General features: G+C 47.2%; 1 protein-coding gene across 1 annotated transcript in view; it reads right to left on the bottom strand.

Annotated features, from left to right (window-relative positions):
• The window catches only part of LOC140408714 (serine/threonine-protein phosphatase with EF-hands 2-like), a 105,359-nt gene extending 97,355 nt beyond the window's left edge, over window positions 1–8,004 (bottom strand). The window contains exon 1 of the mRNA XM_072496308.1: window positions 7,745–8,004. The gene's annotated coding sequence lies outside the window, so the exon portion shown is untranslated. The remainder of the gene's footprint in view (window positions 1–7,744) is intronic.
• Window positions 8,005–12,869: the final 4,865 nt, after the last annotated feature.

Here is a 12,869-nt window from a genome sequence, read left to right as displayed (position 1 = left end):
AGGTATAGGAAGAGGTACGCCCATTGGAAAGGTGGAAGCTTCACCTGACCCCAGGTCTGCTTCATAAATATTTTTATTTATTTTTTTAAATTTAGAGTACCCAATTCATTTTTTCAATTAAGGGGCAATTTAGCGTGGCCAATCTACCTACCCTGCACATATTTTTGGGTTGTGGGGTTCATAAATATCCTGTGGAATTTCAAGACTTACATGGCGAGACTATTAGTTTCTTAAATATTCTTTCCACCTACAAACATTCATTTTTTTGGTACAGACAGCAACAGTCGATTCAATCAATACCTACATTTGAACCACAGGTCGAGGAAAAATCATGCAAGTGATTATAAGATTATGGAATGCTTAACAAATGACTAGAATTATAACGTTCGGATAACAATAAAAAAATGACATTTTCTCCTCCCTTTTCCTGAAAGCAATGAGTCACATATTCTACTGGATCAAGACAGTGAGGGGTGGCAAACTATTAAAACATAGGAGACAATGGCGCCGAGGTCCCAGGTTCCATCCCGGCGCTGGGCCACTGTCCGTGTGGAGTTTGCACATTCTCCCCGTGTTTGCTTGGGTTTCGCCCCCACAGCCCAAAGATGTGCAGGCTAGGTGGATTGGTCACGCTAAATTGCCCCTTAATTGGAAAAAATGAATTGGGTATTCTAAATTTATTATAACAAAACATAGGAGACGTCAACTCGATCCTGGAGACATCAACTCAATCCTGTCCTCGCTGAGTGTGTAATTTCCAGCAGGGTTTGTTGGCTTGTGATCAGGAATCGAGACCATGGCTGAAATATGGGATTTCAGCTGATTAACAAAGGCCAGTACCACTTGAAGACGCTGACTGTAGAATTCAGCTACCTATTGCAAACTGGAGTACCCGGAGGAAACCCACGCAGGCACAGGGAGAACATGCAGACTCCACACAGGCAGTGACCCAAGCCGGGAATCGAACCCGGGCCCCTGGCGCAGTGAATCAACAGTGCTAATCAGTGTGCTACCGTGCCGTTCTGAGCTTTGCCCAGCTATTTCCTTTCCTATTTTATCTTTATAATTAGTTACATGCTGAAAATTGGAAATATTTAATTTCCAATTAAGTATGTTGCTAATGGAGCAGCACGGTGGCGCAGTGGTAGCACTGCAGTCTCATGGTGTTGAGGTCCCAGGTTCGATCATGGCTCTGGGTCACTGTCTGTGTGGAGTTTGCACATTCTCCCCGTGTTTGCGTGGGTTTCGTCCCTACAACCTAAAGATAGGTAGATTGAACACGCTAAATTGCCCCTTAATTAGAAAAATTAATTGGGTACTCTAAATTTAAAAAAAAGTATGTTGCTGATGCTTTGGAAGTGTTTACAAATTATTTTTGATTCAATGGCAGCAAGTCAGTTTGTCCCTCACTCACACTGGCCAACTTTCCAACTGTATCTTAGCAACATTAATTAAACTGTTAACTTAATCACCTCTGCTTGAATTGGATTGCAGATCAGTGAGACACTTCATGGACAGTTAATTGTTCCATGGACCAAAATTACAGTTAGAAGTGCTAAATATTCTGTATTAAGGGAACCGAACACAGCGCAAGTGACAGAAACCCAAAAATGTGATATAGCTGCCTAGGCCACTGGTTGGCGGTAAGTGGATGTGGAATGCGAGGGTGTGGGGGGGACACTGCTGATGTTCTTTAATGCCAGGAGAGCCGCCGAGTGTGACGGTGGTGTGATTGCACCGGTTCCTTGATAAAGAAAGGATCTTGAGGTGGGCCAGACAGACGAGGCGATGTGCCTGGGAGGGTAATGAGCTTTGGGTATACCAGGACCTGGGTGCGGAACTGGCCAAGAGGAGAGTAGGTTTTAATCAAGTGAAGGCTGAAGGCTGCCCCCTTTAAGAAGGGGGTGAAGTTCGGGATGCTGTACCCGGCCCGCCTCTGGGTGACCTCCAATGGCCGTGAATATTATTTTGGGACACGAGAGGAAGCGATGGAGTTTGCGAGAGGCAATGGACTGGCAGGAGACGAAGGACATTGGGCGCGATTCTCCCATGCCGCGCCGTACCGGAGAATCGATGTTTACGCCATATTCCCACGAGACGCCGGTCCGACACCGTCCCGCCATTCTCCCAACCGGCGGGAACGGCTTCATCGTGGTCTGCGCCGCACACGTCGGAGAATCTGCCGAGAGGGCAATCGAGGCGCTTCACACAGGCCCCCGCTATTCTCCAGCCTGGATGGGCCGAGCGGCCGCTACGCCACAATAGGTTTCCGCCGGCGCCATCCACCCCTGGTCGCTGCCGGCGGGAACTCTGTGGGAAAGCTGGGGGGGGGGGGGGCTCCTTCACCGGGGGGTGGCCTCCGATGGGGTGTGGCCCGCGATCGGGGCCCACCGATCGGCAGGCCAGCCTCTCCTCCCAGGCCCACCTCCTTCCGTGGACGGCCCCAGAACACCGGCGCCATGTTGGTGAGGCGCCGTCGCGCATAAGAAGTTCCCCACACATGCGCAGGACGGCGCGGCCCAACTGCACATGCGCAGGTTTGGGCTGCCCCAACTGCACTTGCGTGAGTTCGCGCGATGTCCATTTGGCGCCGCGTAAGGACGCTGGAGCGGTGGGGGCCAGAATAGGTCATGCCCGGGCCCGGTTCGCACCTTCGTGAAACACGACGGCATTCAAGACGGAGCGAACACTTAGTCTCCATTTTGGAGAATCGCGCCCATTGAACTTTGGAGCAGGTGTTTGGGGAGGTTGGTTTTCCCTGTCCCCTTTGCCGGGGAGTTTGGGGTCTTTCTTTTTCCCTTGGGGTGCTGTTTGTTCATATTGGGATGTTATGGCTGTAACTTGCTTGTCTCCCTGATGGGGCCGGGGGGGGGGATCCTATCGGCTTCAATCAAATCACCCCTCTTTAGTAACTTGAGGAAGCCAGCGGTAAGAGAGCAGAGGTTTATTTAACTACTACAATATTCTGCTCAAGGCAGAAACTCACTCCCAAAATTAGCTCTGGACTGGGCTTCTCGACCACTGTTTCCTGGCTGACCTCCAAAGAGTTACTAGCCTGGACACTACGTCATTCGGAGGTACGGACACTTCCATGTCCATCTCTGATCCGGAGTCATCCTCCTGCTGCTGGACCGGGAGTTGTGATCTAGATGACTGGGCCTCAAGGCTAACAGGCAGTTCGTGGCACAGAGTAGGTGTACATACTGCTGGTTTGGTGTCTTGATACGTGGGCTCTCATTTTTTCAGGTGGTCCAATTACTTCGCTAAACTTTCCTCAGAACTTGGGCATTGTATGAGACAGGACCTGATCTCTCTAGCATGACACCCTGGAGCCAAAATGCCCATCACCAAAATTGTGGGCATAGACTGCATCCCAGCTGTGTCCATAGAACCTGTGGACCCTTTTGAAGGTCTGGACCACCCTTTGGTGCAGCACGGTAGCACAAGTGGCTAGCACTGTGACTTCACAGCACCAGGGTCCCAGGTTTGATTCCCGTCTTGGGTCACTGTCTGTGCCGAGTCTGCACGTCCTCCCAGTGTCTGCGTGGGTTTCCACCGGGTGCTCCGGTTTCCTCCCACAGTCCAAAGACGTGCAGGTTAGGTGGATTGGCCATGCTAAATTGCCCTTCGTGTCCAAAAAGGTTAGGAGGGGTTATTGGGTTACGGGGATAGGGTGAAAGTGAGGGTTTAAGTGGGTCGGTACAGACTCAATGGGCTGAATGGCCTCTTTCTGCACTGTATGTTCTATGTTCTTTCCGCCAGACCTTTAGAGGAGGTGTAACACTGGGCAGTTCTAATATGCCAAATGCTGTTTTGCTTCGTAAATGCGACAAATTCTTCACTCGTGAATGGCGTTCCATTATCTGTTAACAGGACCTCTGGGATCTCATGGGTCTTAAACGAGCCCTGGAGCTTTTCTATCATGTCTCTGGACATTGTCGAGGCCATCCTGTACACCTCTATCCACTTTCGAGTGGGCATCCATGATGTTGAGTAACATGGACACCGTGAACGGTCCTACAAAGTCCGCATGTAGATGCACCCATAGGCGTCCTGGCCATTCCCAGGGATGAAGGGAGGCTGGCAGTAGGAATTTCTGATGCTCCTGGCACACTGGGCAGCTGTGCACATCCCTCTCGATGCTGGGCCACCAGGCATAACTACAAGGCCAACATTGTCACAGAGGTGAAGGTCCTGCAGCAAGGCCTCCTGACCCTGCACTGGGATGACTAGGCGAGCTCCCCACATATGACACCATCTGTAACGCTGAGCTCCGAGAACGTCTGAGCATAAGGACAGAATGCTACGGGAAGGGTCCCCTTTTCTCCGCTGCACAACAGCACGAGGCAAAGTTGCGCTAGCCCCGGATCCCGCTGCACCCATGCGCGCACCTGAGTAGTCGTCACTGGCAAGGTCTCCATAAAGTTGAGAGTTGCAACCACTTCTTCCACCATTGGTAGTGAGGGGTGCACTCACGGTCAATGGCAGATGGCCAAGGGCATCGGAGTGGGCAATCTGCGTACCCGGGTGGTGTCGAAACAAATATTCGTATGTAGCGAGTAGAAGCACCCAACGCTGAATCCTCCCTTAAAAGGCCGAGCAGTGGCTTGTGGTCTGTCACAATGGAGAAACGCAGCCCATAAACACTGGTGGAATTTCTTGACACCAAATATTACCTCCAAGTTCCCCTTCACGATTTGAACGTAGCTTCACTCTGCATCCGTCAGGGTCCTTGATGCAAAAGCAGTGGGACATTCCATACTGTTGTCCCATCGTGGACCAGCACAGCTCCAATGCCGTAGGGGGAGGCATCGCATGTGAACCTCACCTTCCACCGGGTGTAGACCATACTTGTCCACCCTGTAACCTAAAATAGGTCACTGCTCTAGCGCCAAACGCACACTTGCTCCTCTTTAGAAAGGGCGCCTACTTTGGAAAACCTCCTGAAGGTTGTCCATGTGCTCCTTCTCTGTAGTTCCAGTGATGAGCACCCCATCTCTATGATCCAGAGAGACAGCCACCTTCGGCAGACCCTGCAAGTTATTCTCCATTACCCGCTGGAAAATTGCGGGGCCGATGAAACCCCCAATGGGAGGCGGGTATATTCAAATAACCCCCGATGGGTATTTATGGTCAGAAATTTTCTGGATTCCTGACCTAGCTTCACTTTTAATGAGCACGGCTCATGTCAAGCTTTGTGAAGGAACATCCTCCAGCCAGTTTTGCGTACAAATCCTCCACTGTAGGCATTTGGTATCGGTCCAGGCGTGAATCTCTGTTCACTGTGAGCTTAAAATCGCCATAGCGTTTGACAGACATTACCAGCACCACAGGTGCGGCCCATTCCACAAACTGCACCAGGTGTATGATCATCACCCCCCCCCCCCCCCCCCCCCCCCCCCCCCCAGATCATTCAGGCACCGGAACTCCACAACAACTTTGACAAGCAATGCGCAAGGATCAAGCCTCACCCTAAAATACCTGGGCTGCGCATCAGGATCCACGTAGATACAGGCCATTGCCCCCATTACTGTGGATAGCACAATTGCTTCACAGCTCCAGGGTCCCAGGTTCGATTCTGGCTTGGGTCACTGTCTGTGCGGAGTCTGCACATCCTCCCCGTGTGTGCGTGGGTTTCCTCCGGGTGCTCCGGTTTCCTCCCACAGTCCAAAGATGTGCAGGTTCGGTGGATTGGCCATGATAGATTGCCCTTAGTGTCCAAAATTGCCCTTAAGGTTGGGTGGGGTTACTGGGTTATGGGGATAGGGTGGAGGTGTTGACCTTGGGTAGGGTGCTCTTTCCAAGAGCTGGCGCAGACCCGATGGGCCAAATGGCCTCCTTCTGCACTGTAAATTCTATGAAATGCAATCTTTATCCTGCCCTGACCCTCCTGGAATACTTTGGGGTATTTGCCCAGTACGTTGTACAGATTCCCCGTGCGCATCTGAAAAACCTGTTGCCAGTTGAAATGGAGGAGACACAACCAGTTTTGTCCCAACAAATTGGGCCCTGGCCTCTACACCACAACCAAGAGAAGATGGACCGACTGCTGCCCATGTGTTACTGGAGTCACGGTGGTCCCCACGATATGCAATGGCTCGCCGATATAGGCCGTCAACCTCGCTTTGGTGTCGCACAATGTCAACGGCATGTTCCCTGCGCAGAATCACCCAAATGTTCGATGGTCCAAAATGGAGACGACAGTTCCAGTGTCCATTTCCATTATCATGGGGTGACCATTGACCTATAACATTGACCTGGATTGTTGCCACCTTCGGGACCGTGATGCAGTTCAGCTTCATTATACAGTCTTCCTCACCACTATAAAGCCAGAGGGCACCAGTTTTTCCGCTCTGTCGGGACCCAGACTCTGAGACAGTCAGAGCTCATAAGCTAGCCAGTGCCTACACCATGTGGTAGCTAAGTTAGTCTGGTCAGGCTAGTGTCAGATCTCCAGTCAAGCCAGCACAGTGTCGACCCACTGTTGAACATGTATAATAGTTTGGATGTTGAATAAAATCGTGTTGCATTTTATCAAGTGTTGGAGGTCTGTCTACACTGCATCAAGTGCAGTTCACCTCGACCCAGCCTACCCAATGTCATAATATATACCAGTACATCATGGTGCAGACACACTCTGATGGACACACAGTGGGACCAATCAACATACACAACACCGCAGCCAATCACCAGTGAGAGCACACGCACTATAAAGACAGGGGGCATCAGAGTTCCCGCTCACTTGAGTAGCAGCTAGCTAGGAGCACAGAGCTCACAGCCTGCAACACAGACATTCACCATGTGCTGAGTGCATCAACTGGGTAGGACAAGGCAAAGGTCCTTAGTTAAAGCTGGTATTGTATTTACCCACAGTTCAAGTATGTTTAAATAGTTAACCTTTTAATAAAATAGTGTTGCACTACTTCAAGTGTTGGTGACCTGTATGTGATCCAGAACACCCAACACATCACCCAATACATCAACTCCTTTCACCATGTGCTCTTGGGATAGTGAAAGCTCGATGGCCCATTTGAAATCCAACGTGGGCTCTGCCAACAGCTTCCATTTGCCGTGTTGTTTATGCCACACACTAACCTATCTCTCAACATTTTGGAGAGGGATGACCCAAACTCACAATGCTCAGCTAGAAGTTTTAGCAGGTCAAGAAATCAGTGATCAATTCACCTGGTGACTGTGCTGCCATATTAAAATGATATCCCTGCATAATTATGGAAGGCTTGGGGTCATTCAGAAACCAGTTCATCAAATAATTTAAAGCCCAAGAAAAACTAAAATGCACTAGTTCCAGACCTACACAAAGTGAATCAATTGGCAAAGCATTGAGCAGTTTGCTGCTCTGTGCTTATGGAGGTGTTTGTTTTATTACATAATGGTAAAGAACAATCAACATTTTAAAATTGACTTACATCTTCCATTATACCAAAGCTGGAATAATAAATGCAGCACAAATTCTGCATTTTATACATAACACCCACACAAATTCTTTGAAGTGTGAGAAGTGAAGGAGAAAATAAACACATTACTGGACTTGAGTTATTGGAACTAGTGTCGGAACACTTTCTTTGTGATATCAAAGAGCCAACTTCAGTGGCTTATCAATCTGCCACAGAAATAAACTCAATTGCGTTAAGCCTTATTAACCTGAATGACTGTTTACCCAAACTTAGTTACTGCTACAGATAGGAAATAGCACTGATAGTACGAATAAGCATAACTTCCTTACCTGCTGACTGTTTGCTGTGTGTATCACAGTTGCGACCCTTGTGTGATTCTCCACAAATCCTCGACAAGCCGGCTTATTCACAGTGCCATGTCTTATTTAACACTGATCAGCATTCAAAACAGTTTTATGGTGGCTCTCTCCAGTGTGAAATAAATCTCTTAAACCTGTGAAGCAACTCCTCATACTGTATGCCAGATCAAGAAAATTCTGTTTCATATTATTGTAATGTCAGAGCGGAGATGAGTTCAGACTCCAAACCCAGTTTTTCCCTCATGGTTATGCAAGTGCTCTCATTCCAAAATCATTATATTCTTCTTTGCTCCTGATGACAGGCTGAAAAACACACAGCACGATGGTGCTTACTTTAAGCAGTTCTAAGTGGCTTCAAGTTCCCATGTGACTAGTTTAATTGTGCTAACATGCTCAAGTGGATTGGGATTATAAAAGGATTTATTTTTAATTTAAACCTCCTGCCGATGACAGGAGCTTAGATACAGGTCTGAGCTTGTGAAACTTTGATGCACTCTGTGACAAAACTCAGTGAATTGATGGATTCAAAATCTCTCCCAAGCTTGTGATTTTAGTTTATTTCTCGTACCTTTGATTGGTGAGAGCTATGATGTGGCTACATCATAACCTTGGCTAGGTAGCAACGTAGCACTATTGGTGTTGATGTGAAACGACACCCAAACACATTATACAAGGGACTAATGTTCAGAGGGAATATTGAAAGGCCGAATGAATCAATCCGAAGGGATCAATGTTATGCATAAAGATTTCAACTTTGCTTTACCACAAAAATTTCACATATCAATATTACTTACAAGGGGCGGCAGGTTGCACAGCGGTTAGCACTGCAGACTACAGTGCTGAGGGGGCCCGGGTTTGAATCACGGCCCTGAGTCACTGTCCGTGTGGAGTTTGCATCTTCTCCCCGTGTCTGTGTGGGTTTCACCCCCACAACCCGAAGATGTGCAGGGTAGGTGGATTGGCCATGGTAAATTGCCCCTTAATTGGAAAGAAAAATAATTGGGTACTCTAGCTTTAAAAAAATATATTACTTACAAAATGTTTTTCTTCCTCTAATCATCATGTACTAATTGGATAGTCTCATCTCTATTAATATATATTATTTAAATTTATCCAAGAATAGCAGCCTTCTCATGAAGAGATGACCTTGTTGAGACATATAGGTGCTCAGATAACATTAAAAAGGAAAGCGTTAGGTGGCCGAGGGAACAGCAGCACTGGTTTATTTGTTGCTCTTTAGGGAAAAAAATAACAAAGTGAGGAAATGGTAATGCTGCTGGGTGAAAGCATTGGGGAAAACAGAAGGGCATTAGGGAACTGAAAGAAGAGCTGCATTTGTGGTTCAGTGGTAGAACTCCCGCCTGCCACGCGGGAGGCTCCGGTTCACTTCACGCACTTTATCATTCCTGTCTACATTCTCCCCACCAGCTTTCTTCCATCACTATTAGATTTTCTTTTTTTTTAACTGTATTTCATTACAAACATGTATCAAAACAGGTCACAGCGAACACCCTGGGAAACATGCTTCCCGACAATCAACTATACAGCCTGTACAGATTTTTCCTCTTTATCAGCCCCCCATCCCCCGTGACAGACAGCCCCTCAAACTAGGTCACAAACATCCCCACCTTTTCTCAACCTCCTTGAAGAGCCCCAGAACTCATACTTTACCTTCTCTAATCACAGGAAGTCGTACAAGTCACCCAACCAAGCCGCTACCCCCAGTGGCGTGCCGACCGCCACTCCAGCAAAATCGCCGCCATGCAATCAGAGAGGCGAAGGCCTTCCTCCTCTCCATGAGCTCCGGCTTCTCTGAGACCCCAAATATCACCATCAAAGGGTCGGATCCACCTCCTCCTCCACTATCCTGGCTAAGACTGCGAAAACTCCTGCCCAGAATCTTCACAATTTCTATCACTACTAGATTTTCACCATACACTCCCACCGGATCAATTTCTTTACCTCATGCTCATTTTCAACATCTGCTTCGCAACACTTTTCCTGTCCGCTTCACCTCTCACACAGCTGCAAACACTCATTCCTCTTCAAAAAACACCCTCCCCCTCTCACTTCTTTTTCACCCTTCACAACATTTTTACCTTCATTGCCTTAAGCAAAAGTTCAAACAAACTTTTCACAAACTGACAATTTTTCAACAGACTCTTTTTTTATTCCCATCTTTTTCCATTTTCACAAATAACACAACAAAAGCACAGGAATTCTACAACACAGCAAAATATCTCAACATACAGAGATACAGAGGAGAACACAGAGGACCTGAGCAATTACTAAACTCAACTTGCCATTTTATATGCATCACCAGAGAACAATGGCGACGAGGATAAGGCCATGAAAACAGGATAAAATGGTGCACACATTCCCACGTGGCGATTGTGTCATGTTCAGATGCGCAACAGAACATATCTCCCTCAATTCTCGCCACATCAGAGGCACCAATCATGGATTCTTTAACCCCACAATAACACAAATAAAAAAATTACAAAACAAATTTGGGAGGACTCCAATTCAAAAATGATAGTTAACATATTGCATAAGACTCAACCCAAATCAGCAAACACTGGCACAGCATGTAACAATCATTACTTTGCATATTTATGCAGGGAGAACCAGCAAATATTCATTCAATTTGTTTGGATTATAGTCAATGGATCATGCCTCCCAACAAAAACCCTGAGACAGGATAAAAAAAGAAAACTACCATGAGTAGAGGATTTCACGATACAAAGGACCAGGACACAGATATAATTCGCTAGTACATGGACATCGCCATATGACAAAGAAGAGAAAAAGCAGCTCGTTCAAAGCTCATTCAGCCTCTCAGAACATCCCGGCTAAGAAGAAACATCCAACAATTGTTTTAATTTAAAGTACCCAATTAATTTTTTTCCAATTAATGTAAGGTTGAGACTTACGCAGACACAGGGAGAATGTGCAAATTCCACACAGACAGTGACCCTGGGACGGGATCGAACACATGTCCTCAACACCGTGAGGCAGCAGTGCTAACCACTGCACCACCCTGCTGCCCAAAATGTCCCACACATAAGGTGGCAACAGAATATCAGCCACAGTACAGTACCAGGCATAGAACCACACACTCTCGTACGTAGAAGTCACTACCTCCAGGACACCAACTCATGCCAAGACACACCACCCAACAGGCCTCATTTCTCACTAACTCCAGCCAAGGCAGCACACCCCATCGATACGAGAAGAATCATGTCATCCTTAACTGAGGAGACCACACCACCGAGGAGAAGACGAATCATCAGGACAACCTTCAAATGGGCATCTTGGCTGGGGCCTGATGCTCCCCCACCCCAGACCTCCTCCCCTGAATACGATAAGGGAAATCCCGTGTAACACAATGGACCAACTCTGGATCTGCAACAGCAGGGAGGAATGCCAGGATTAAACAAAGACCATCAAACACAGATCAGCTCAGAGCTGCCTCAGCAGAGACAACAAGACTGCTTACCCATGGAAGACCCGGCTATAACGTGGAAGGCACTCAAGAAGCCACGATATAAGACAACTTGGAGGAGGCTGCCTATCTCCCCCATTTGGCCTCCCCTTAAACCAAAGATAGGCGCCATATGACCATAGCACTACAGGATATTGGAGCAGAATTAGGCCATTTGGCCCATCGAGTCTGCTCCACCATTCAATCATAGCTGATATTTTTCTCATCCCCATTCTCCTTCCTTCTCCCCATCTCCTTATTAGCCTTCTCCCCATAACCCCTGATTCCCTTTTTAACCAAGAACTTGTCTTAAAGATACTCAGCCTTCTGTGGCAAATAGTTCCACAGATTTAGCCCTTCTGGATGAGGAAATTCCTCCTCATCTCTGTTTTAAAGGATCATCTCTTCAATCTGAGGCTGTGGCCTCAGGTTCTAGTTTTTCCTAAATATCCTCTTCACTTCCACTCTATCCAGGCCTCTCAGTATCCTGTAAGTTTCAATAAGATTCCCTCTCATCCTTCTAAACTCCAATGAGTACAAACCCAGAGTCCTCAACCGCTCTTCATATGTCAAGCTCTTCATTCCAGGGATCATTCTTGTGAACCTCCTCTCGACCCTTTCTAAGGCCAGCACATCTTTCCTGAGATAAGGGGCCCAAAACTGCTTACAACTCTCCAAATGGGGTCTGACCAGAGCCTTATACAGCCTCAGAAGTACATCCCTGCTCTTGTACTCTAGACCTCTCGACATGAATGCTAAGTGCTGACTGAACCTGCACGTTAACCTGAAGAGAATCTTGAACTAGGACTCCTGATTTTCTTTGTGCTTCTGATTTCCCATTGAGAAAATAGCTCCCAGGCATGAGCCTTGGCATTCATTGTACACACAACCCACTTGTTACCTTCTGAAGCATCCATACTCTGCACAGACTGCAATCTCAATCCACAGCAAAAAACAATAAAAAGGACAACAACCCGCATTGAAATTCCCCTTTGCATGTGTGAAACATCCTGAGGATCTTCACAGTGCTCTTTTCCAAGAAAAATGGGAGGAGGTGTGTTTTGTTACCTGTCTGGTAGGTAACACGTGCTACTCAAATCTTGGTTAGTGACGAGGTATTCTGAATCCCGATGAAGAAGATTCAAACTCTTCCAGTAGGAACAAAAGGTTTATTGAGTAACTACAACAATATTTACACGAGTTCTTTACTTTTACTTTGATACTAATGATAAGGTTAACAAGATCTAACTATGGTAACTATCCATAACTCCACTGGTCATCTAAACTAGTCTGCTGTTGCTATGATCATGGTGCATCCAAGAGAGAGAGCGAGAGACCCAATGAGGCTGCTGTTTATACCCCTGTTGGCCCGGCCCTCTAGTGATCATGTGGTGCTACTGATTACACATTTACCCCTTGTGTACATGCACACATAGAGATCACGACAGCGATGTCTCCCTTTTCTCATATTTGGAGTCCATTTGGAGATTCACACCTCATTCACCTGAGGCAATGTTGGTGGGTAATTGTCTCCCCCGAAGGAGTCCCTTGTGTTGCAACGAGGATAATGCCAGCTTCTCAACTCTTTCCATAAAGCTGACATTCCTCAAC

The sequence above is a fragment of the Scyliorhinus torazame genome, chromosome 3 (genome assembly GCF_047496885.1).
Source record: "Scyliorhinus torazame isolate Kashiwa2021f chromosome 3, sScyTor2.1, whole genome shotgun sequence".
NCBI classification, from domain to species: domain Eukaryota; kingdom Metazoa; phylum Chordata; class Chondrichthyes; order Carcharhiniformes; family Scyliorhinidae; genus Scyliorhinus; species Scyliorhinus torazame.
Note: the sequence above shows the minus strand (reverse complement) of the source record. Positions and strands in the feature narration are given on the sequence as shown.